General features: G+C 52.2%; 1 protein-coding gene across 4 annotated transcripts in view; it reads left to right on the top strand.

Moving 5' to 3' along the window:
- The window catches only part of MYOCD (myocardin), a 238,252-nt gene that overhangs the window by 6,257 nt on the left and 209,686 nt on the right, over positions 1-22,309 (top strand). The window lies entirely within an intron of this gene.

The following is a 22,309-nucleotide window of genomic DNA, read 5'->3' as shown; positions in this document are numbered from 1 at the left end:
GCTCACCATAGGAGCTGGGTTTGAGGCATTCCCGCAGGGAATTGCTGAAATGCCGAGGGAGCTGGGGATGAGGAGCTGGTGAGAGCACGGGGACCCCGCAGGGTGTGGATCCCGCCTGACACACGTGTGTGTGCTGTTCTCTCTCTGCACGGCAGGCTGGGCAGTAAATCACAGCATCGGGGGAGCAGGTCATCCTGCAGGGCTCGGACATGGCCCAGCCAGCTGCTGGACGGGGCAGAGGCAGCTTGTTTAACTACCAGCAGCGGCACACACTGCCTTGGGTCCAACAGCTCATTTGCAGCGTGAGTAACAATAACATGCCTTTGCTGTTGACGGAGGGTTGCGATGCCATGTGGGATTCGCTCCCAGCTCAGGAAATGTTCCTGGGAAAGTCTTTTCCCTCCCAGTGCTAGCAGAAGAGGCACGAGTCCTTTCTGAAGTCTGACGATGAATAACAACTCCCCGGAGATGCGGCAAACGCTGCGGAACAGCCCCGCACGGCTCTGAGCTCCAGCTCAAAGGATCCCGCTGCGTTCTGTCCCTGGAAAGGGACAGGGCCCTATTTCTGCCCCACAAACAGCACGTAGGCATCTCCACGGTGGCTGTCATCGCCGCCCCGAGGAGCTGTCCCAGCACACAGTGCCGAGCCCTGGCCCCAGGGCTGACAGGCTGCTCCCTGCCCGGGGATCGCCCCTCAGTTCATCCCTGTGCCACACAGGCTTCCCTTCTCTGCATCCCTTTGCCACAGGGCTTTCCCCGAGCTAGGTGAAGGGCAGGGCTGGGTGCGTGGAGTGCTGAGCTGCTGTCAGCACAGCCAGGCCTGCTGCTGCCTCCAGCCTCCCTGCTGAGCACAGTTCCAATGACAGGAATGCTCCTTTATGTGGTTTTTCATCTCGGTAAACTCCTTGCTACTCACACATCCCATGTCACTTTTCTGTCTCTTCCTTCAGGCCTGTGTCCCACCAGGCTCCAGCATCAAGCCCTGCAGAGCAGCCAAGGTTCCCAGGGCTGTGGGCATCCCCATCCCACTGCTGTCCTTCCCTGCAGGGAAAGACCCTCCTCTCTTTAGCAGTGCAGTAAAAACAGGCATAAGAAGGTGCCTAACTCCTTTACCCCCATCAGTACAGCAGTGTCAGAGCCCTCCTGGCAGGGACTGAATAATGTCCAAGTGGCACCTTGTCCTGTGGTGCTTCCAGAGGACTCCTAGGGCCCAAGAGGTCAGATAAGATTGCTGCACAGGACTCCCCACATCATCCCAGAGCTCTGTCCTGCTGTCAGGCTTCATCTCCAGGGGTGTGTGGTTGTGAAAGGTGGGCACACAGCCCTTCTGAAGGATTCCTAAACACACTCTTTAGTTCAGTTTGAACAAGAAGGAGACCAAAAATATATATCTTAAGAAGCAGTGCTAGCACTGGTTTCCTCCTGAGGAAACCCTGCTACTCCAGACCCTGCTCCAGGTGTTCAGAGCCACAGGGAACAGCAGAGGCAGAGGGCTGAGGGGCAGTGGAGCCCTCGACTACTGCCTGAAGATGTACCTGCTACTGCTGTGTTCCACCTGAGACACCTCCCACCAGTCTTGTCTTAGATAAAGCTCAGTGAGCTTCTGAGCCCAAGCCTCTGGCTCAGGAGGGCTGAGCACAGGGAGATGAGAGGTCCTGGGCACAGCATGGTCAGGGTACCTGGAAAAGGGACAGGGCTGTTATGCTGTTATTTGGGAACATGGCAGATGGTGTCTCTGTAGGGGAGGTGTGTTTGGCTCAGCCCTGGGTGCAGGAGGTGCTGGAGCACAGGGGACTGATGCTGGGACATCAAGAGTGCTCTGAGGAGTGGTGCTCAGAGCAGTTAACCCATAGCACACAGCCAGGCCTGGGGGAACAGATAAGGGATGTCTAAGCCTGGAGTGGGAGGCAGCAGCTCCCTGGAGAAGCGTGGGATGTGCCAAGAGCCCTGGGTTTGTACTCTGTAGCTGAACAAGTCTTGACACAAAGCCCATGCTGGCTCTTCCGCTGGGGACTGTGCCCCGTGCAGGGCTCGGTGGGATCTGCTCCCCTGCACTGCCCCCAGGGCCATGTGGCTGCAGCACGCACGCCCTGCCTGCCCAGCTCCACAGCCATTTGTCACCGAGAAATTTAACTTTCTGAAGCCTGCAAGCTTGCTAAGAATAAACTTAATAAATTAGTGAGCATTTTTAAAGTGCAGCGCTGCTCGCTGATCTGGCATTTTAATCTACTCGTGAAACTATCCAGAGTGTTTGCTCAGCGTGTGGCCAAGTTCTGAAATATTTGCATGCTGCTATTGTCAGTACATCTTCTGACCCTTTGCAAAAGGATGGCAGGAGGAGTGAATTTATAAGAATCTTCCACTGGCTAAGGTAGCAGAGCCGTTCCTGCTAACACACTCCTAGAGTTATCTCCCTGAGATCATCTTCGCCTGTTGTTCCAATCCAGTGGATGAGATACTTTTAAACAATGCAGCTGTGGTTTATGTTCTCCAGGGCTACATATCCTCTTCAGTGACACACATTCCTTGCAGGTCAGTTGTAAAACATGCTGGATGTTGGCACACAGGCAGCCAGAGCCAGCCGAAGGCACTCTTTCCCCCTGGGAATGCCAGCAAGAGCTGCAGGTTAGTTGGCCTCTGCAGTGCCCTGCCCAAAACCTTCCTGCTGCTTCTCAGCGGCTGCAGGCAGGTGGGCAGAGGGAAGAGGATCTCCTGCAAGCCAGATGAGGGCAGAGCTGTGTGTAGGGCTTCAGGAGCTGCTTCTCCTCCCCTCATCCTCTCCACGAGGTGGCTTTTCTGCAAATGACCTTCTCCACAGCTCAGCAGTGTTTGCAGAGCCCCGATGAACAGGAGGAGGAAGCCCTTGGCTCTCTGTAGCCATGGCTGGGCTTCTTTCTGTGCCATGGCCATGCTCTGCTTGCACAAGGTGCAGCTCTGGCTCTGCAGTCCTCACACACCTCCTGGAGCTGTCTTCACTGTGACCAGGATGGAGAGACTTCCAGCTGCTGGGCAGAGCTATGGACCTCCCAGCTCTAAGGCACTGAAAAGGCTTCAGGGAACACAGGAGTCCCTGGCCATTTTGGCATTTTCAGGTAGTGGAATAGCTGCTTTTATTTATCTATGGAGTGCAGGCTGGACTCCTTCCCAGTGCCACTCACCACCTACGAAGGCTTTACCTCTACTGAGGACAGGGACAAAGCAGCATCTTCCCACAACAGGATGCCACCCATTCTTGTCAGTTTGGAGAAGTCAGAGCCTCTGGAAAATAATTTTGCAAACAATTCCTGCCATGTCATGGAATATAGATGACAGCAGCTCCTGCCATGCTCAGGGTCCCAGCAGAGCCTTCAAAGCCTGGGCAGGTGACATCTCAGTCCCCTGCACATGGTGTTGGCAGGAGCAGCTTGGCTGGCTGTAGATGGCATGGTGTGAGCATCTGGGAAGCTGGGAAGGAGGGAGAGAGGGAGGAAGGGAGAGGAATGGCACATGGCAAATTCTGTCTCTCTCTGGGGTACCAGCACAGGAAAGACCTGCAGCTGCTGCAGAGAGTCCAGAGGAGGAACCAGGATGATCAGAGGGATGGATCAGCTCTGCTGGGAGGAAAGGCTGGGAGAATTGGGATTGTTCAGCCTAGAGAAAGGAAGCTTTGGGATAACCTAATTTCAGTCTTCCAGTACCTGAAGGGAACCCACAAGGGCCTGGAGTGACAGGACAAGGGGGAACAGTTTCACACTGACAGAGAGTAGGTTTTTACTGGATATACGAAATAAATTCCTCCCTATGAGGGTGGGCAGGCCCTGGCACAGGGTGCCCAGAGAAGCTATGGCTGATCCTGGATCCCTGCAAGTGTCCAAGGCCTGGCTGGACAGGGCTTGGAGCAACCTGGAATAGTGGGAGGTGTCCCTGCCATGGCAGGGGTGGGATGAGATGAACTTTAAGGTCCCTTCTAACCCAAGCCATTTTGTGATTCTGTTATTCTATGAAGTTAAGAGCTGGTTTGGGTCACTGTGAATCAGGTGTGTTCCTGAAGGACTCTCACTGGAGGTTTGGTTCTCTATATTCACCTTCCCAGCTTTTCTTCAGTCTGCCAACATCCTCGTGCCCAGAGAGCACCAGAGCCAGGGGCTGGGCAGCCTCAGGCACTCAGGTGCAGAGCTCTGGGATTTCCCTGCTGCCCTGGAGGTTGCTGTCCTGGGAAAGTTCACCTTCACCTGTGAGAAGGTACAGCCTGCACAAGCTCTGCAGGACTCCCTGGGGTCCCACAGTCACCCCTCCCCAGGTGGCCCATAATCTGTCCCTGGACGTGTCACATGTTCTGACCTCCTCCACTTCTCTGGCTAGAAAAACTGCACACCACCACCTGGTTTTGAATTTCTTCTTAAATATGTTATCACAGAGCATAACCAACCTCTCTAACTGGCCCAGCCTTGGACAGCAGCATGTCCATAATTTTCAGAGCCATCAGGGATTTGCTCTGCTGGACATGGTGGAAGCTTCCAGCATCTTCTCACAGGAGCCACCTCTGTGACCTCCCTGCTGCCAAAACCCAGGCCATGTAAAACCAACACACCCATTAACAGTGCCCAGGCCACTCTGCAGCAGTGATCTGGCAGCTTCTCCATTTGTTTGTCTCACTGCTCCAGTGTCATCACAGATGATTTAATATAATTCCAGATTATTGATAAGGCGGTTGAATAGCCCAGGGCCCAGCCCTGACCCCCAGGGAGCTCCCTTTTCCCTTCTGGGTGTGGAGTTCCCATTGACAATCACAGCTGGGACACCCCACAGCCAGCTTTTAATCTCTTAAATATGGTCCATGTTGATTGGGTATTGTTCTGCTTTCTTCATCAAAATGTAACCAAACCACGGCAATCGCCTTGCAGAAGTCTATTATACCACCAATATTATTTTTATCAATCAATCTTGTAATTCCAGGAAAAAGATGAATCTTAGTTTGACATGCTCTTTCTTCTGTAGCTTTAATCACGTTTCTTGTACCCAAATCTGTCTGTTGCTGTGGAGGGTCTGCCCAGAGCTGATGCCCAACCCCTCCAGTGCCTGATTCAGCCAAACACTCCCCTAACCACTGGTGAGCAGCAGATTTCTTCTGCAGCTGCTGATTGCTCTGGTGCATCTATCCCAAGTCTAACCCAGCCTCACAAGAGCTATAATTATTCCCTTTACACTGACAGAAGTTGCTGCTCCTTCGCTCAGGTTTGCAGCCCAAATGTTGTCCTCAGCTCTTGGCTTTCCTTATCAGCTTTCTACAGTTTCTCACTTCTCATTCATTATTATCAGTTTCCACTTTCTTAAGTTAAATATGGTTTTCTTATTTTTCACAGTTGTCTTCACTTCCCTCACAAGCCAGAGTTGTCTATTTTTTTAACCAACGTTGCCTTCTCTCTCAATTGTGGGATTGTGGTTTTGGGGCAACGCGTAAAATGTTTTTCAACAATTCCCACTTAGCATTCACATTTTTCTGATTAAATTCCTTCTCCCAATTGATTTGGTTCATAATTGTTTCCAGCTCTGTGAAACTGAATCGTTTTAGCATTAAGTAGATATATTTTCAGAACAGAGCTTCACTTTAAATATTCGCTTTATTGTCATTTTGCTTTTCAGTTAAATAAACTAAAGCCCTCTTAGAGACTTTTGGCATGTATTTTAGGGTCACAGAACTGGGAAATGGAAATTGTTCCTGAGAAAAGTTGTTTTCATGAAAGGTTTTTTGTCAACATATATATTAATTTGAATATACCAAGGCTTGTCTGAAATCTGGCAGTGTGAAGATGGCATTGTCCCTCCTTTGGCAGCTGAAAATTGAGACATTAGCTCCACTTTTTTTTTTTTTTTTATTCTCCAAATTTCCCCAATATTTTTCATTTGGCAGTTAAAATCAGAAATCCTTCAATCACTTTGAGGTTGTTCACATTTCACTGGAAACCAAATTTCCTTTGTTTTGTTGGTTTTGGGTTTCTTTTTTTTTTTGTTGGTTTTGTTTGTTTGTTTGTTTTTTAGGTTTTTTGGTGGGGTTCTTTTGGTAGGAAAAGTAAGTTTCTCTTTGAAATTGTGGATTTGATGTCCAAACTACCTCATTTCATTGACAAGCATTTGAGGGAGCAGTGCTGACTCGTTCTGGAGAGGATGCCCACAGCTGGAACATCTCCTGTGGGCCACCCAGCTCGTGGCTGGACTCCTCTGCCCCAGACACATCTCCCACCCCTCACTCCCAATCCTGAGCAGTGGGTGATTGGTGTTTTTATCCTCAGCAGGACAGGGAGATCCTGTTGGGCAGCCTGTGCTGATCCAGCAGCCAAATCAGTGTGGTGCAGAGCTTGTGACCTCCTGTGAGAGGTGAGAGGAGACCACCTGGGGAGGGATTTCCAGACCTCCCTTTGCATGCCAGTGTGGTGTGTCCAGCAGTGCACACAGGGCAGAGGGAAAGTCCAAAGTGGCTGCTATGTGAGGAGAAGGCAGGGGAAGGCAGGGGAAGGCAGGGGAAGGCAGGGGAAGGCAGGTGGCTGCAGATACATCTGGACAGGCAATTCCCTGCCCAAAACCCACAGAGAACTGTGGAGAGCAGGAGAGAGGACTGGCTGCTCCCACCGTGGGGCTGAATCTCTGCTGACCCACAGATTTCCAGGTGAGCAGAGGAGGAGATCTCAGCACAAGACCTGCCTGTGCAGCTCCTGATCAGAACCCTGTGCTTGTAGGAGCCTTTGTGAATTCCACGTTTTCCTCCTGGCTCAGACACCTCATGGCACTGCCTTTGGATGGAGGATCACAGGAATTAATGTGTCTTGTTCTCATGAGTCACTTTTTCATTCACACATTAAGTATCTGCAGAACCATTTACTGGCTTTCAAGGACAGAAGGGATCATCTGCTCTGACCTCTGCATAGCAGGCCAGGGACTCTCATCTGCTGGTTCTTGCATCCTGTCTGCAGTGTCTGGTCAGTAAAAAGAATTTCTTTTACAATGAGGTGCCCAGTCTTGAATGAAAGTCTTTTTGCTGAAAGCAAATCTGCTGCGTCCCCAGCCAAGTTGGCCCAATGGGTCAATCATCCTCTGTGCTAAAAGTGCACTGCATATTTCTGTGCAGAACCTGGGCTTTGCCTGCCAGAGGAAGGAGCACTCTGCCAGAGAGGTCTCCCTCCCACGCTGGCGCTGCTGGATAACTGGAGACACCCCTGCTTGCCGACAGAAAATAAAGCCCAATATTCCTAGGATTGCTTCTAGTTTTCTCCGGATCTTTCAAGCTCCTTTAACATTCCCAGAGCCCAAAGCAGCCCAGGCAGTCTTCTCCTCCAGCTCCCATCCTTCTATTCTTCTGCTTTTTACCCTGAGAGACCTACAGGATGTACTTGTAAGAGCAGGATTTCTTTGAGGATGCTTCCTCATGGCTTCCCTGCCCCAGTCCCTACCTGGGAGATTTCATTGACCTGTCCACAATGGATATTCCCTCTTCAGCCACCTTGCCAAGTGTTCTTTTCCCCCAATATTGCTCCTGGGCTCAGCAGCAATGGGGCTGGTGATGAACAGACTTAGGGATCCTCTCACACTGGCCATTCCTGCATGTCACAGGGACTCTCCAGACCCCAAATGTGAGCTCTGCCTGCTCCTTCTGTGGGACAGCAGCTCCCTTGGGGCAGCCTGAAAGCAAAGGTAGAGCTGGAGCGACATGGTCACTCCTGACTCCCTCATACCCCAAACTCAGGAGTCTCTTGGCTGACCCTAAGGAAGGAGAGTGTGAGACACTGTCCCAGGAGATCCCCCATCATGACATCCAGGTCTGCTCTCTCTCTCCCCCTCTCCTCGCAGCCCTGGGTCACGTAACTCGTGCACAGCACAGGCCAGACAGACTCTCTGGCAGACTCTCTGGCATCGTTTTTTCAAGCTTGATAAATGGGGCCAACTCCTCCAGATTGAACTCAAGAAAATACCATTATCTGCTGCACAATGACTCAGAGATTGCATTGCAACATCTCGTTGGTAATGTCAGATCGCAGGCAACGATATTAAAAATGAGCATTTTACCCTGGACAGGGTATTAACTATGAAATTAAATCCGTATTTATTGCCTTTAGCCACGAGCATCCAGACCCTTCCAGAATAAATGTTTTCAGTTCCATGCAGGAAGGTTCTGTCATGTTCAGGCCAGACATTTCCAGCCCATGGGCACCAGCAGGGTGAAGGGGTGCTGTGCCCTGTGATGTCATGGCAGACACCATGAGCTCACACCTCGTTTTGCTGGGCCAGTCTGACACATACAGCCCTCCACAGCCTCTCGTTTCTGAATGAGTGCAAACACCAACAACATGCATCTCGTAGATTTGCAGAATCACGTAATGTCCTGTGCTGGAAGGATCCACAAGGGTCATGGACATCCATCTTCTGACTCCACTAGAGTCCCACCAGGTGCCTAAAAGCCTTGTCCAAACATTTCTTGAACTCCTTTGTCTTTGGCAAATGCCTGAGCAGAGCAGGATCCTGCAGCATGAGGGTGGAGGGGGTGCCTTTGGTGCCTTATCCACTGGTAAAAATATGAAGCAGACACAGCAATATAGGGGAAAAGAGTATTACCTTGGTTTTATAGGATCCCAGGTGCACAACTCGACAAAGGTGGAAACACGCTGAGGAGCACTCCATGTACAACGTGTATACAATGTTATGGACCTCACTAATCAGCATATCTACCTAAAATCTCCCAATAAGAAACTTAACAAATGAAGTAATTGTCCCCCTATTCCAGTTATCTCCACCCAAATGAAACTACAGCCTAGTTTACAAGAACATGTTTCAGAGAGGAGGCTCCATCCAAGGCTGGAGCTTCTAGTTCTGAGATAGTAGGGATGTTTCATCTTCCCCCTGAAGAACCCCTAAACTAAGCTAAATATCAGATTACAAGAGTTATAAACAGGTAGGGCTAAGGTACAAGGTGTGTTTGTGAAGGGTACAAGGAGAGGAAAAGGGTATAAAAATGTATAAAAAGAGTATAAAAAGAAAGGACAGGAAATCATCAGGCATCACCTTGGGATGAGCTCTGTCCCCAGGAACGTGGCACCAGCTGTGACAGGGCAGTGCAGGGCAGCCCTGGCCAGCAGCAGGACAGTCACTGTGTGTCACACTCGGCAAGGGCCCTGTGACCCTGGCAGGGAGTGTGTGGCATCCCCCAGGACAGCAGTGAGCACGATTTCCCCAGCAGTGGGAAGGCTGTGAGACCCTCAGCTTTTCTCCATGCCAGCAGCACTGTTGGTGATGGAGTTCATTTTCCTGGGGTGAGAGAGCTGGCCATGTCCCCACCCTATGCCATGGGAGAGATGCCTGGAGCCCCCAGGACCTTGTGCCAGCACTCAGCCCTCGCCCAGGGTCACAGCAGCCCAGTGTCCCTCTGGGCACAGCCCTGGGAGGGCACAGGCCAACGCTGGCTGAGCTGAACGGAGCAGGGAACAGGGGAACAGAGGTCCTGCCACATCCAGCCTGGGGCAGCCAGGGCACCAGCTCTGAGATCCACTCTTCCTGAGCTGCAGGGTTTGATCCTCAACCTCCTCTTCCTCCTCTGCCTCTCAGTCCAGGAGCTTCTCTGCTGAACAAGAGGCTTGCACTGAAATGGGTTGTTTTGTACAGAAGAGGGTCTGTTCTTCGGGGAAAAATATCAGGTGAATGCAAGTGTCAGGATCAAAGCCAGGTGGCTTTGTTTGAGTGCAAGTGGTTTATCAGTAGCATTCTACAGTTGGAAGCCAACAGACCTTTAAAAGAATGGTGAGAAGTGATGATGTTCAATTTGATTCAGACTGAAGTTCCCTGTGTGTGATTTATTTTCGCTTTTTTTTTTTTAACAAATATTTGGAATGACTCTTAGGTTGCATTGAGCTTTTGCTCTGGATGAGTTTCTCTTGGTGCCTGACTCTCTCACCAGTGTTCCCCAGGGTGTGTTTCCTGGAAGGAGGGAGCCATGTGCAGCTGTGCAAGATATTTCCAAATACACCTGTAATTTCCAGACTGGCAGTTCATTATGAAATTCAGCCGAATCAGCTCTTCCATGATGTTTCCAGTGGTCCAGATTGGCTTGAAGGACAGCAAACACAGCCAGTTCCTCATTCAGATCTTAGCTCTGTGCTCATACTGGAAGGGGAAAGGAAATTAAACACTCCAAACTTTCTTCGAAAGTCAGCACAGTGTAGTTTGCACTCCCTACTCATGGCAGCACAGCCTGGGATAGCAGCACTCCCAGGATGGGCTGGGACTGAGCCCACGGTGCTGCTTTAGGACTTGTCCCAGGGTGGCTGCAGTGAGGGAGCCCAGGCTGGCACCAGGAGCCCCATCCTGCGCCCTGCAGGTTTGGGTGCTCCCCAGCCACCCTCTGGTGACACAGCAGGCTGCTCTGGGGTGACCAGGCTGGCCCTGCTGGGACAGCCCTGAGGCCATTCCCTGCCCCCTGACCCGGGTGGGGATCCCTGAGCCTGCCTGGCTGAGTCCAGGGCTTGCCTTGCTGCAGCGCCAGTATGTAACTCATCCCCCTCCCATTCCCACAACCCTCTCTGCCTTCCATCCCATCAACAGGCTGAAGCCACAGCTCTTGGCTTGCATTCTCACCCTCCTTCCTCCCGTGCAGTTAGGGGTGTCTGCTGTCCCCTGGGATGAGAGCAGCTGTCCCCAGAACATCCCCCCCAGGCAGCAGCAGAGCACAGGCAGATTGTCACTCGCACCCCTTGGGAGAGTGGGATGGGGCCGAGGGATTTAAGGGCTTTTCCAGAAGGCACTCGGTCTAGCGAGCACATACTTGTTGTTAAACACAAGAATACTTAATTGTTGTCAAGTGTAAAAATCACTTTCTGTTGTGTTGTGCAAGCACACTGTGGCCTCACACGGAGCCTGCTGGCTGAGAGTGCTCTGACAGCTCTGCTGGGGCTGCCTGACCCCTCAGGAGACAAAACACCAGCAGGGTGCACACCCAGACCAGCCCTTCCAACAGGCCAGCATGCCCTGCTCAATGCATGGAGCTGGCAACATGCTTCTCAGCCCATCCCTGACTCCTGGGGACAGCTCAGTGCAGGTCCAGGGCAGGAAACAGTGATAGCCACCCCTGGGCCATGAAACCCTCAGACCTGCTGCTGCACCAAGGGCTGCTGGGGGCTGAGGATGATTGCCCAGGGCAGCCAGGAATGTGACCAAAAGGCCATTCTGGTCATTAAAAGCACCTGGCAGAGATGGCTGACACTGTTGTAGCACAGGAACATGGTGGTGATGAAGATGGTGAAGGGTCTGGAGGCTGAGGGAGCTGGGCTTGTTCAGGGGAGCAGAGCAGGCTGAGGTCAGAGCTCAGAGGGGACTGCAACAACTCTGGGATGTCCAGGAGGACACAACCCCTGGAGGTGATGGATCTGAGCATCCCAAAGGACCCTCATGTCTGCCCAGCCTGAATCCTAAAGAATTAGAGAATCACAGAATGGTTTGGGTTGGAAGGAACCTTAAAGACCCTCTAGTTCCAACCCCCCAACCACAGGCTGTGGACAGAGGATCAGGAAGATGCCATCAGTCTTGTGAATGCTTCTCAGCCACTTGCTCAGGAGTGTGTTAAAGTACCACCAGGCCCATTTGGAACTGTGTGTATCCTTAATATTGGCCAGGCCTTTTAGGAGTTTAACCAGGGATTTCTTTTGCTTCAATGGCTGTTTGGGGAGAGAGTACTTCTGTCTCATACTTACTCTGAATTATTGGGATGTACTTTCAGTACTGCAGTACAGTGTAGCTTTTGTCTGATTTTCATACTGATTAAAAAAATCTCATTGGAACGTTAAACAAGAAAGGTGAAGGGAACATTCCTCCAGCAGGACATGTCCGTCTGATGATTTAACTTTCTGAAGCAATGAGTACCAAGTTTGCATTTCCAAAATAGAGTGCATATGCAAATTTCATTGATCTCCTTGTCTTAGGGTCAGACCAGAGCAGCTCCCACATAGCCTGAATGCCAGTGAGGAGGAGGAGGAGGACATGGGCAGGACCTGGAGTTTTCTGTAGGATGTCTCCTGCTGGTACAGGACATGGAGGGCTGTTCTTCTCACATGGGGTCAAAGACCATGGCCTGGAGTGAAATGTCCCAGGAGGTGCCTCTGGCCTGGTTTGGCATCCTGGTGCAGTGAATGGCTGGGAAAACCAGACAGGAGGAGAGGTTTCAGCAGTCAGCTAGAGTGAACCAGTTGCTGCCAAACTTATCCCCATAAAAAAGGGACTCAGTGATCCAGATCTGATACCAGCTCTTGATGTGTGGCTTGGAGCCAGGCATCTCTCAGGGCTGGCCCGAGCAGAGCTGAGAGCTGGGGGGAAAGGGCAAAGCAAGAAACCCCACCTGAACTGGCAGAGGGTTTGCAGAGACTCAAGTGACGAACGTGGCTGAGTATCAATGAAGGCTTCCAGGATAAACTTGCACTGAGCAGGCAAATAGTCACTCTGTTGGGGTTGGAGATCAGTGGAGGAGGCCGAAGACTCGCCAGAGCCTTGGAGTTTGCCACAGATCCCAAATCTTTTCTGGCAGGGACTCACCTGAAAGGGAGGGAGCTGTGAGGGAGGGAGATGGACACTGGTTGAGATATGGAACCAGTCTGTTATTAATGGCCAAACCCACACGTGGGTCCTGGCCAGGGAGTCCTTGAGCAATTAGGAGAAGTGATATGTCCTGTCTGTAAAGCAAGAGGACTGGCAAGAAGGCAAAAATTAGTAGAAGCCAAGGAGTTAGATGCTGGCACCTTCAAAACTCACCCTTTAAAGGCACTTTCTGGTTTGCAGGGCTGGTCCAAAGCTGATGGCTGAGCTGAGGGAGGACTGGCCTGGCCAAGGCTGGATCTTCCTGGCTCTTGTCACCACCTGGGACCATCAGAGCTGTCTCCAGCCCAGGAACTGCTGCTGACAGGGCTGCTTTCAGTGAGGTGAAGAAAATATAAACCTGATCTCGAGTCCACACCCCACAGGCAAATCCTGCAGGTAGTTGCATGGGCACTCCCAAGGAGCAGCCTTGAGGACTCAAATGCTTTTCTGCCTCCACAGCCCAGCAACGTCACACTGGGAATTCTGGGGGATTTTAGACCCCATGGTGGGGGTAAATTTCTTCCTGGATTGATCTGGGCTCCCCACACAAGATATATCTTTAATTCCTGAAGGGGGGTGAGGGTCTCTTTGCAGGGTTTGCAGTGGTTCCCTGAGAATTACAAGTTTCCAGCCATTCCAGCTGTTCCCCAACCCCACATCCTGGTCAGTTTTCCATCAGATTGCTGCATGTTCTCAGCTTTCTCACCAGGCTTTTTCATGCCCTCTGCCCTCTTGTGCCCAGTGCTGCAGAGGTGGAAAGGGAAGGGAATCCTGGTGGTTGAGCAGAGGAGAAGGAGGGAAGGCAGGATCCAATATGCTGTGAGGGGTCAGAGTTTGCCTGTTTCCTCCTCCTCTCCTGCCTCTCAGTCCCTGAAGAGCAGAGCCATTGCTCCTCCTGCATCATCAGCAGCATTTTGCTTTTGCCCAAAGGACGGGGCTGTGGGAAAGCTGCATGCTAGGAAGAGTCAAACTGAAACAGGGAATGGGATGAGGGACTTGTGTGCCAATCAGCTGATGTATGTTGGCCACCTTTGGGTAGTGCAGATCATCAAGAAGGTTTGAAGTCTACCCTGGAATTCCCATTGCTGCCTAGGAGGTGTCTAGAGAATAACCTGTACTCTGCCTGGAGCTCTCCTGCCTCATTTCTTGGAGGTGCTGTTCCTTCTCAGTCTAGGATGAATTGTCTCTGGCCCCAGAAGCCTCTCTGGTTCTGGCAGCTCAGCCCTTGTCCATCACCCCAGCAGCCCTCAGCTCCAGTGGGAATTGTGAGGTGCCACAGGATGTGGCAGCAAGGCTGAGTCCACTCAACCATCCATTAATCCTGATCTTTGCCTTTTCTGCTGATCCACGTGGCTGCAATACTGAAGTCTTGAATTGCCATCTCGAAGGTGTTTGTCAAAGTGCGTCACACCTCTGTTATGGCCTCTTATCTCCTCTCACTTATTTGGTTTCCTGTGTCCACCCAGCAGTGATTTACAGTGCCTCCCCCAGCTGTGTGGGGTGCTGGGCACGAGCTGTGGTTAATAATAGCTTTCAAGCTGTCAAGATAATCCTGCATTCAGCTGAAATGGATCCGCATCGGCTCGAGCCAGGAACCACAAGGGACCTCCTGTGATTTCAGTGGGGTTTCAGCTTTCTCTGTTCCTCCCTCAGGCTGGCCCAGAGCAGGGTGTGTTGGAAAGAGGAGATGGCTTTCCAAGGGCCATCACATCTAGGAGGTGATGCAGAATCTACCTGAGCCTCCCTGAAATGCTTTTCCCATCCCACCTCCCTCAAAACTCCTGGCCAGCACTGCTTGGCGCCTGGCAGAGCTTTGGTGCTGTGTCTGGGAATGTTCTGGGATTTTCACAGCACCCTGATCACTGTGCTGCTTCTCCTTCCTCCACCATCTCAGCCTGTAGTGAACTTTTCAGAGCACTTTTTGCCCCTGCTCTCTGTAGAGGCTGCAGCACTCATCTGCCTGGGAGCAGCAGAGTAAAGCTGAGTCTAATTATCTATTAGAATTATCTATTGGAATTATCTATTGGAATTATCTATTAGAATTATCTATTAGAATTATCCAGGCTGCAGCCTGGGCTCCCCACTCTGCCAAAAGCCCCACAGGACCTCAGCTAGAGCTGTTTACTCTTGCTTGGAACATCCAGTCAAGGTCCTGCTGGAGATCCCAGATCTTTCTGAACTGCCTGGCGTTGTGCTTTCCTGAGAGATGTGGAAATGCACTTTCTCTTCATTGTGCCAGGGAGACAGCTGCTCTCATGGCTGGAGTTATGGTGTGTTCTGGATGACCTCCCCTCTGCTCAGGAAAGACTTTGCCAACTATTTTTGGGGTGAACTGTGCCCTCTGGAAAATGTGCATCACAGCCCAGGGGTTCCTGCCACACACCCAAAGGTGGTTCACCTCTCTCCATGTTTTCTCCCCAGCTTGTGCTTCTTTCAAGGATTCAGCTGAGGCAGGTGGTCCAGAGCCAGCAGTGAATTAGGGCCAACTCACAGCAGTTGTAGTTTGGTCAAAAAGCCCGGCAGGGCTGCCCACAGCCAAACTGGGGCACAATCCCCCAGCTGTGTAAAGCCCCTGAGGGCAGCAGCAAACACTCAGGGTGCTTTTCCCTTGCTACTGCTGAGCACAGATACATGGATGGTTTTCAAGCCTCTTCTCCCAGCACTTGCAAAGCAAACACTGTGTTTCCATGGAAGGGATGTGCTGCATGTGGCTGGGATGAGGATCCAGAGGAAAGCCCTCCTGTGGGTGCTCAGGGTGCTCAGGGTGCCTCTGCCCTGCTCCCCAGGCCCACAATGGCCTGGCTCCCCACTGCCAGAGCTGATCATTCCTCCTGTTCTGCAGCGACAGGAGCAGCTGGCAGCCACCTCCTGAGTGAGAAGGAGGAACTAAAAAAACAAACCAAGCCAGCGTGGTGCAGTCCCCAGGAGATTGGGCTGGCTGGGAGCACTGGGCTCAGTTCTGCCACCCAGTCTGGCCTGAGATCCATAGATCTGCAGTGCCCATTCCTTCCAAGCAGCCCTGTGTGGCAACAGGGGGTGAGGTGCTGGGTGGTTTTGCTGCAGTGTGTGTGTCTGCACCAACCCTGTCCCTTGCAAAGAACAGCACAGGCACCTCCTCAGCTGCAGGATGCTGGGGAGTTGCCGGAGGAGGCTGACAGAAGCAGCAAAGGTGGATGTTGTGCTGGCCAGCTCTCCTGCCTCACCTGATGCTCAGCACATCCTGAGGTGCTCAGCACAGCTCTGTGCTCAGCACAGCTCATGCAGGAGCACTGGCAGAGCTCTTCCCCTGGGTCAGAAGCTGCTCACACCCATCTCCCCCATCAGAAACCCCAGGGACTCATGGTCTCACTCCTGCCTGGAGCTCCAGGACAGTGGGAGCTGCAGCATGTGTGGGCAGCAGGACCCCCACATTCCCTCTGGAGGTTTGCAAGCGTGATGACTCCAAGATGCTCGTGATGATTTCCAGGATGAGGGGTGTGAGTGCTACTGAGCAGTGTGAGGAGTGCTGCAGGCACAGTTCTTCCACCAAACACCCACGTTGGGCTGTACCCTCTGCAGAGTCTGAGTTTTTGGACAGGAGGTGTTTGGTGTGCTCAGCAGCTTCCTTCTCTTCCTAACTGGAAGAAGGTATCCAGGTGAGGTGATCACAGAGCTCACAAATATCACTGGAGCACCAGAACTAAGAGATCCAGGTAGCCCCATCCCTCCTTCAACCCAGCCTCGGGGAGAGGGCCAGGCAGAAAAGCTGAGATCTTCAAAGCTGAAGGACACACTTTTGCCTGGTCCTGAACATCAGGTACGTGGGAAGGAGCTGTGAAGAGAGTTTCTTTCCATGCCCTGTTATTCCAGCATCAGGCTGAGGTGTCCTGCAGTTCGTGTGGCACCATGGCTGTGTCCTGCAGCTGTTGAGGGTCTGAGAAGCAGCTGATGGCAGTGGGTGTTCCTGGAGACAGGGGTGGAAGGAGACCATCTGTGCGAAGGTTAAGAGGAGTTGCCTCCTCAAGGAAAGCAAATCCAAATGTATAAGGCTACTGAAGGGTGCATTTATCAGAGTGGTTTTCCAGCCCTGCCGTGTGGTCAGGCTGTGCTGTGAGCCAAGCCAGGCCACATCCACAAGGACTTGGCCACCCACCCTCAGGACATATGCTTCCATCAGACTGCACGTTATTACACTGCCATGGGCTTTCAGAGTTTCCCTTGTTCCTGGAAAGATGCTGTGTTGTGCTAATTAGTGGGAACATTTGGAATCTAGGTAGTTTGCAAGTCCTGCTGCTCGTGCCAGTCCCCATTTCTCAGCTTGATTTAAGGAGGGGGTATTCTAAATAACACCAGCTTCTCCCTGCCCGGAGCAGCTAAAGGCACTGAGGCAAAGTTGCATAACCCAGTGCTGCTGCTTGTGTACATGCTTGAGAAGAAACAGCCACGGAAAAATCCTGTAACATTCCTCGGCTGGTCCGTCTCTTGGTATCAAAGCGTTTCCTGCTGTGTTTTCACCTTTGAATCTTAATCCAACTGCTTTGGAGGAATGGAGAGAGGGGGTGGGCGAGGGCTCTGTGGAGCAAAAGACCCCTCTGAGGAGAGGGTGGGTAAAAGCTGAGTCACACTGTGTCCCCCAGAGGTGAAGAGAGCCCTGGTTTAGTGTCCCTGACAGGAGGAGATCTATGCCCTGGGGTGAGCTGGGCTGTGGGTCCTGCTTGCAGCCAGTGCAGATGTTGCTGCTCAGCCAGCCCTGATTCCTTGGGGAGAACCCACAGCTCTGCTCCCTGTGTTCCCTGTGACCCTAACTCCTTCAGCAGCCAAAGGCAGTTCCCTGGCATCTCTGCAGAGGTACTCCCCAAACCAGCTTTTAGATCAGAACACATTTCCATCCTAATCTATCCAATAATTAACCACTCCTGTACTGTGAGCCCCCAGCCCAGGTACAGCTGGCTGCACCACTTTGTAGTTAAAAACCAGTAATTTTGTTTTCTCTTGTGCTCCTCTGCTGTGTGACTGATGGTTGGGTTTTCCAGGGAAACAGCAGCTCATGGAGACAAAGAGCAGATCTGTTTCCTTCCTGGCCTGGACTTGTAGCATCCAAACTGTCAGCGCTTGGGGGAGGTGATGAGGTGCCCTCTTCCCATGATGGGCACCTTATGCCCAAGTCCTCTTCCCAGGACAGCCTGTTTTCTAGGAAGCTCTGGGCAGAGAAACTTGAGCAGAGCAGAACTGAGATTTCCCATCCCAGGAAGAATGAGTGTCCCTTGCAGAGGTGTCAGTGCCTTTTCCTGATGCTGTCTGGGAGGGGAAGGAAAGCAGAATGGATGTTCACATGGAGGGTATGAGTGGAGAACACAGTGCCAGTTCTGCACCACGCCCAGGTTGCACTCAACCACCAGCAGCAAAGCCCTCCTGCCACCCCCAGGGCAGGTGAGTGCCAACCTCCCCTCCTGCACAGCTCTGGCTGACCAGGAGAGGAGGGAGAGCTGCTCCCACCACTGTCCCCTGGCGTGGTGGTGTTTGGAGGGGTGGCTGGTGCCCAGCAAAAAAGCCTCCTCTACTCTGGGAAGCTGTGCTGCCTCTCCTAGTCCTAAGCCTTGCAAAGATAACCATGGGCTTGTCTGAAGGCTTGCCCATAGGACAGGTTTGATATATCTGCCTGCCCTGGGGAGCACAGCCTGGTCAGATCAGCACTTTGTTCTCACTGCTCTGCCTGGTATGAGAGTTCTGGGGGTGCTAAAGGACAGCCCTGTGCTGGGGACACTTCCCCTGTCTAGGATAGGTGCAGGGAGCCCCAGGGACATAAAGCACCATAATGTCCTGAGACCCTCTTCCTCCTCACCCTCAGCTGCCTCAGCAGCCCTTGCAAGACAAGGAGGAGGTGCAGTGTGCCTGCTGCCCACACAGGAAAACTTTCCATGACAAGACTCCATAGCCAAAGTCCTGCATCTCCCTGCAGTCCATGCATGTCCCTGTCCCTCCCCAAAAAAGGTGAATAAATGGACACAACTGTCAGCAGGGGTGGCTCTGGATGATGAGTCTGAAGCAGCCCAGGAAGGAATGAGGCTTATTTCCCTGCTCTCTGACATTTCTGGCACCTCTCTGCCATGTGTGCAAGAGCTGTCTTCTCTTGCAAGCAGCACAGACATGTCCAGGGCCTTCCAGCCCCAAGTTAATCCACTGAGTGTTTGACACTGAACATGGGGAGCCTGACTGTGCTTCAGATGGAAACCCTGCTCAGTCCTGGCTGACAGCATCACCCCACAGCAGCTCCCACACCTGCTGATGTGCCAGTGCATGTAAGGGAATCCACGGCAGATCGATAAACTCCACATCCCTGCTGAATTAAGTAGGTGTGAGAAAGGTTCACTCATGTGCTCAGGTCCATGCCCAGCTCACGGGGATGTCTCTGAAGTGACAGTTCTCCTAAAGCAGACCCAGCTCCTTGGAGAGCAGAGATGGCTGTTTATTGCCTTGTACCTTGAGTGTGACATTTGGACATTGCCAGCCCTCACCCCCGAGCAGCACCTTGGCTCAATTGTATAGATTCACTTTATGACTCACCCTGCAACTTGATGCATTGTGTCCAGATAAAAGATACTTTATCCCTATGATAAAAACGGACAAAGATGATGTCAAAATAAAAGAATGTTTTCTCATCCGAATAAAAGTTGAAGCTGCTGTTCTTGGGGTTATTTTGCTTGAAAACCTCCAGAGAAAGCAAGACTTTGAGTTTTTACCATTTATAGTTAGTTTCAGAAAATTCAGCGTGCAAAGTTTGCTATCTGCCTTCCTCCCCTCGTTTGGAGAGGAGTGTCTCTGTGCTGGTTGACTGGGACACTGCTGTAAGATCCTGTTGGGGATGAGGGGGAATGTGATGTCCCAGATGGACCCAAACCCCAGGAACACTCCTTGGGCAGGGAGGGGCTGTGAGGAGTGCTCCCAGCCTCCTGCCAGGGCAGCTGTCCCACGTGTGACACCTGAGGAGCTGCAGCACAGCCTGCAAGAGTTCACCCTGCTCATGAAGGACTGTCCCTGCCCATGCCACCACCCCAGCCTGGGCATTCCTGCAGCAGGACCATGGCCAAGCATGAGGGCAGCTGGTCTGAGGGAGAGCCCACGCCCTGGGGGAGCTGTGTCTTCCTGGCTGTGTTTCATTGAGCAGGGGTTTAATTTTAGCAAACAAAGCCAATTAGAGAGGGATTGTTCGATGGCTGTGTCTCAATGGAGAGCAAGAGCTGCTGGCACAGCTCTGAAGGACCCCATCTGTGGAGGGACCCTCCTGGGACAGGGGAGGGGACAGCTGAGCTCTGCTCTGCGGCTGCTTCTGGTTCTTCTGCTCTGAGGTCACCATCCCTGTTCCTGGAGCTGCAGAGACTGAGCTCACAGAGTGTCACCATGCTCTCCTGGGAAAGCTGGGCAGTGTCCTCTGCAGGCACTCAGTCTAGAAGATGTAGTTGCCTTCATTCACAGGTCTCAAAAGAGCCTGTGCCTCTGCCACTCATGTTTACTGCAGCTGGGGAGGGTATTTGGGTGGGGTATTGGTGGGGCTGAAGGGCCAGAGAGGGCTGGGCATTAGAATGAGACTGCAGCAGGAGGACTGGCAAAGTGCAGAAGAAATAAGCACAAGTAGGAATCATGCACAGGAATCACCTACAGGACCATCCTCTGTTAATTCTCATTTCAGAGGCAAATTGATCCCATTGCTTCAGTTAAATTGTTTTTATAAATGGAATTAAACATTTGCTTGAGAAAGACCATGGATCACCTACACTCTGAGTGAATGCAACCATCAGACTGTGCCAAAGGGAAGTGCTCCATGGGAGCCTCAGGATGATGGTAGCAATCTTGGGGTACCCACAGCTTGTTGCTTTTGGTATTTCTCTGGCTGTAAAGACAAATTCAAGTTTGACCAGAATCAGTAAATTTGAGACCTTTGGCCCAAAGCTGTCCTTCAGAGAGTGCCCTGGAGACTGAGGGGCACTCTCTGGCACCTCTCTGGCACCTAAGGGTGGTAGGACTGAGGAGACCTCAGAGAAGGTGAAGTTTTCTGAATGTGCCCAAACACTGAGCCCATCCAGGCCATGTACCCCTGAGAGGAACCAGACAATCACTGTTGCTGGCCAAAGGAATTTCTGTCCCAGTGCTCACTGTGCATGGTGAACTGTGCCCAGCCCGCAGCTAATTTGCCAGTGAAACAACTTGTAAAAAAGGTGAAGAGAGACCACAAGGGGGAAAGGAATAGAGTTACAAAGATGTCAAACTGCCTCGTTTTGGGAATGAAAGAGCCTGTTGGCAATGGCAGAGCTTCACATGCTGAGCTGGAATCGCAACCCAGGGAAAAAGGGAATGGATTAAACAGAACAAGAACTGAGGGACTCTAAATGCTGTCTTCAACATGTCAGTAGAGGCCTCATAAATCTAGACAATTATGAGATGAACTTAGAGAAGCCCAACACTGTTATGTTGGGGCAGGAGGGCGACTCTTTGGAAACAAAGAGTTTCTAAGGAGATCTAGCATGAGGGCATAGCAGAGCAATGTGACCTGTGTGACTCTTTAGTACCTGGGAGGGGAAGGCAGGATGAATGGAGTGGGCTGGAAACATCACGTTCATTAACTCATACAACACAGGACAAGACAAATATTCCTTGGCTCCAGCCTCTTTCCTTTTTTGGATGCTTGTCTGAATCCCAAATAACCAGTCCTGGAGTCCCTTCTGGGTGCTGAGGTGAGAGGCTGAGTCCCTCCAGGCAGCTGAGCTCTTGGTGCTGGCTGATTTTCCACCACTCTGGAAGGAGACTGGGTCTGCACAGGCTCTGCAGGAGGGAGCAGTGCCTGCGTGCCTTGCCCGGTTGTGCAGGAGCCTTTAAAGCAAAAACTAGAAGAAATACATTTTAACACCCTGGTTTGCGTTCCTTTCCCCCCAGACTGTAGTAAAAGGAGCCCTTTCAGAGTGTCAGAGCACTGCTGGGCCGTGTGGCCCCATGGCAGGGGTTTACCTGGGGCAGCTGAGGCAGGGAGGGTTCTCCTGGGTGTGGTGGCTCCAGAGCAGTGCTGTGGGTGAGGACAATGTGCTCTGTGTGTCACCTCAGTGCTGCTGCAGTGCTGGGTGACCCTACACCAGCAGCAGGTAGGGGAGCACAGCCCCAGTGCAGGTGTAGGGCTGCCTCTGCTCCACCTGGGAATGCTGTTCCCTCCAGGCCTCCTCCAGCAGAAAGGCAGCACTGCCCTAGCACCGCCCATGGTGTCTCCTCACCTGGAGGTGAGGGCTTGGCACTTCCCTCGGGCTGATCCCGCAGTTGTGCTTTCTCACAGCTCAACAGCATCTCTGTCCCAGAAACATGGCTGGGGAGGAAGGCTGTGCTGAGCAGGAGGCTCTGGACACTGAGGTGCTCAGGCTGACATCACAGAAAGCTCTGTTTTGGGATACAGTGGGGTGGGCAGTCACTGGACAGCACCACAGCTCCCAGTGGCCAGCAGAAGTGAGGTGTGTTGTGCCCTTTGTTGGCTCCTGCACTGTCGCTGTGCTGGGAGGGACAGACAGGTGAAATGGGCAGAGCCACCCAGAGAGCTGCCAGGAGAGGGCTGGCAGAGCAGGCACGGCACATCCCCAGGCTCCACACAGAGCCCTGCCCTGCCCCGCAGCACTCAAACCACCCCCAGCATGCACAGACCAGACCTGTGGGTGAGGATGTTCTCTGCCACCACCTCCTCTCTCTGCAGCTCGCTGTGCCTTGGCACCTC

The sequence above is a fragment of the Lichenostomus cassidix genome, chromosome 18 (genome assembly GCF_008360975.1).
Source record: "Lichenostomus cassidix isolate B80296 chromosome 18, HeHo_3.0, whole genome shotgun sequence".
Lineage (NCBI taxonomy): Eukaryota > Metazoa > Chordata > Aves > Passeriformes > Meliphagidae > Lichenostomus > Lichenostomus cassidix.
Note: the sequence above shows the minus strand (reverse complement) of the source record. Positions and strands in the feature narration are given on the sequence as shown.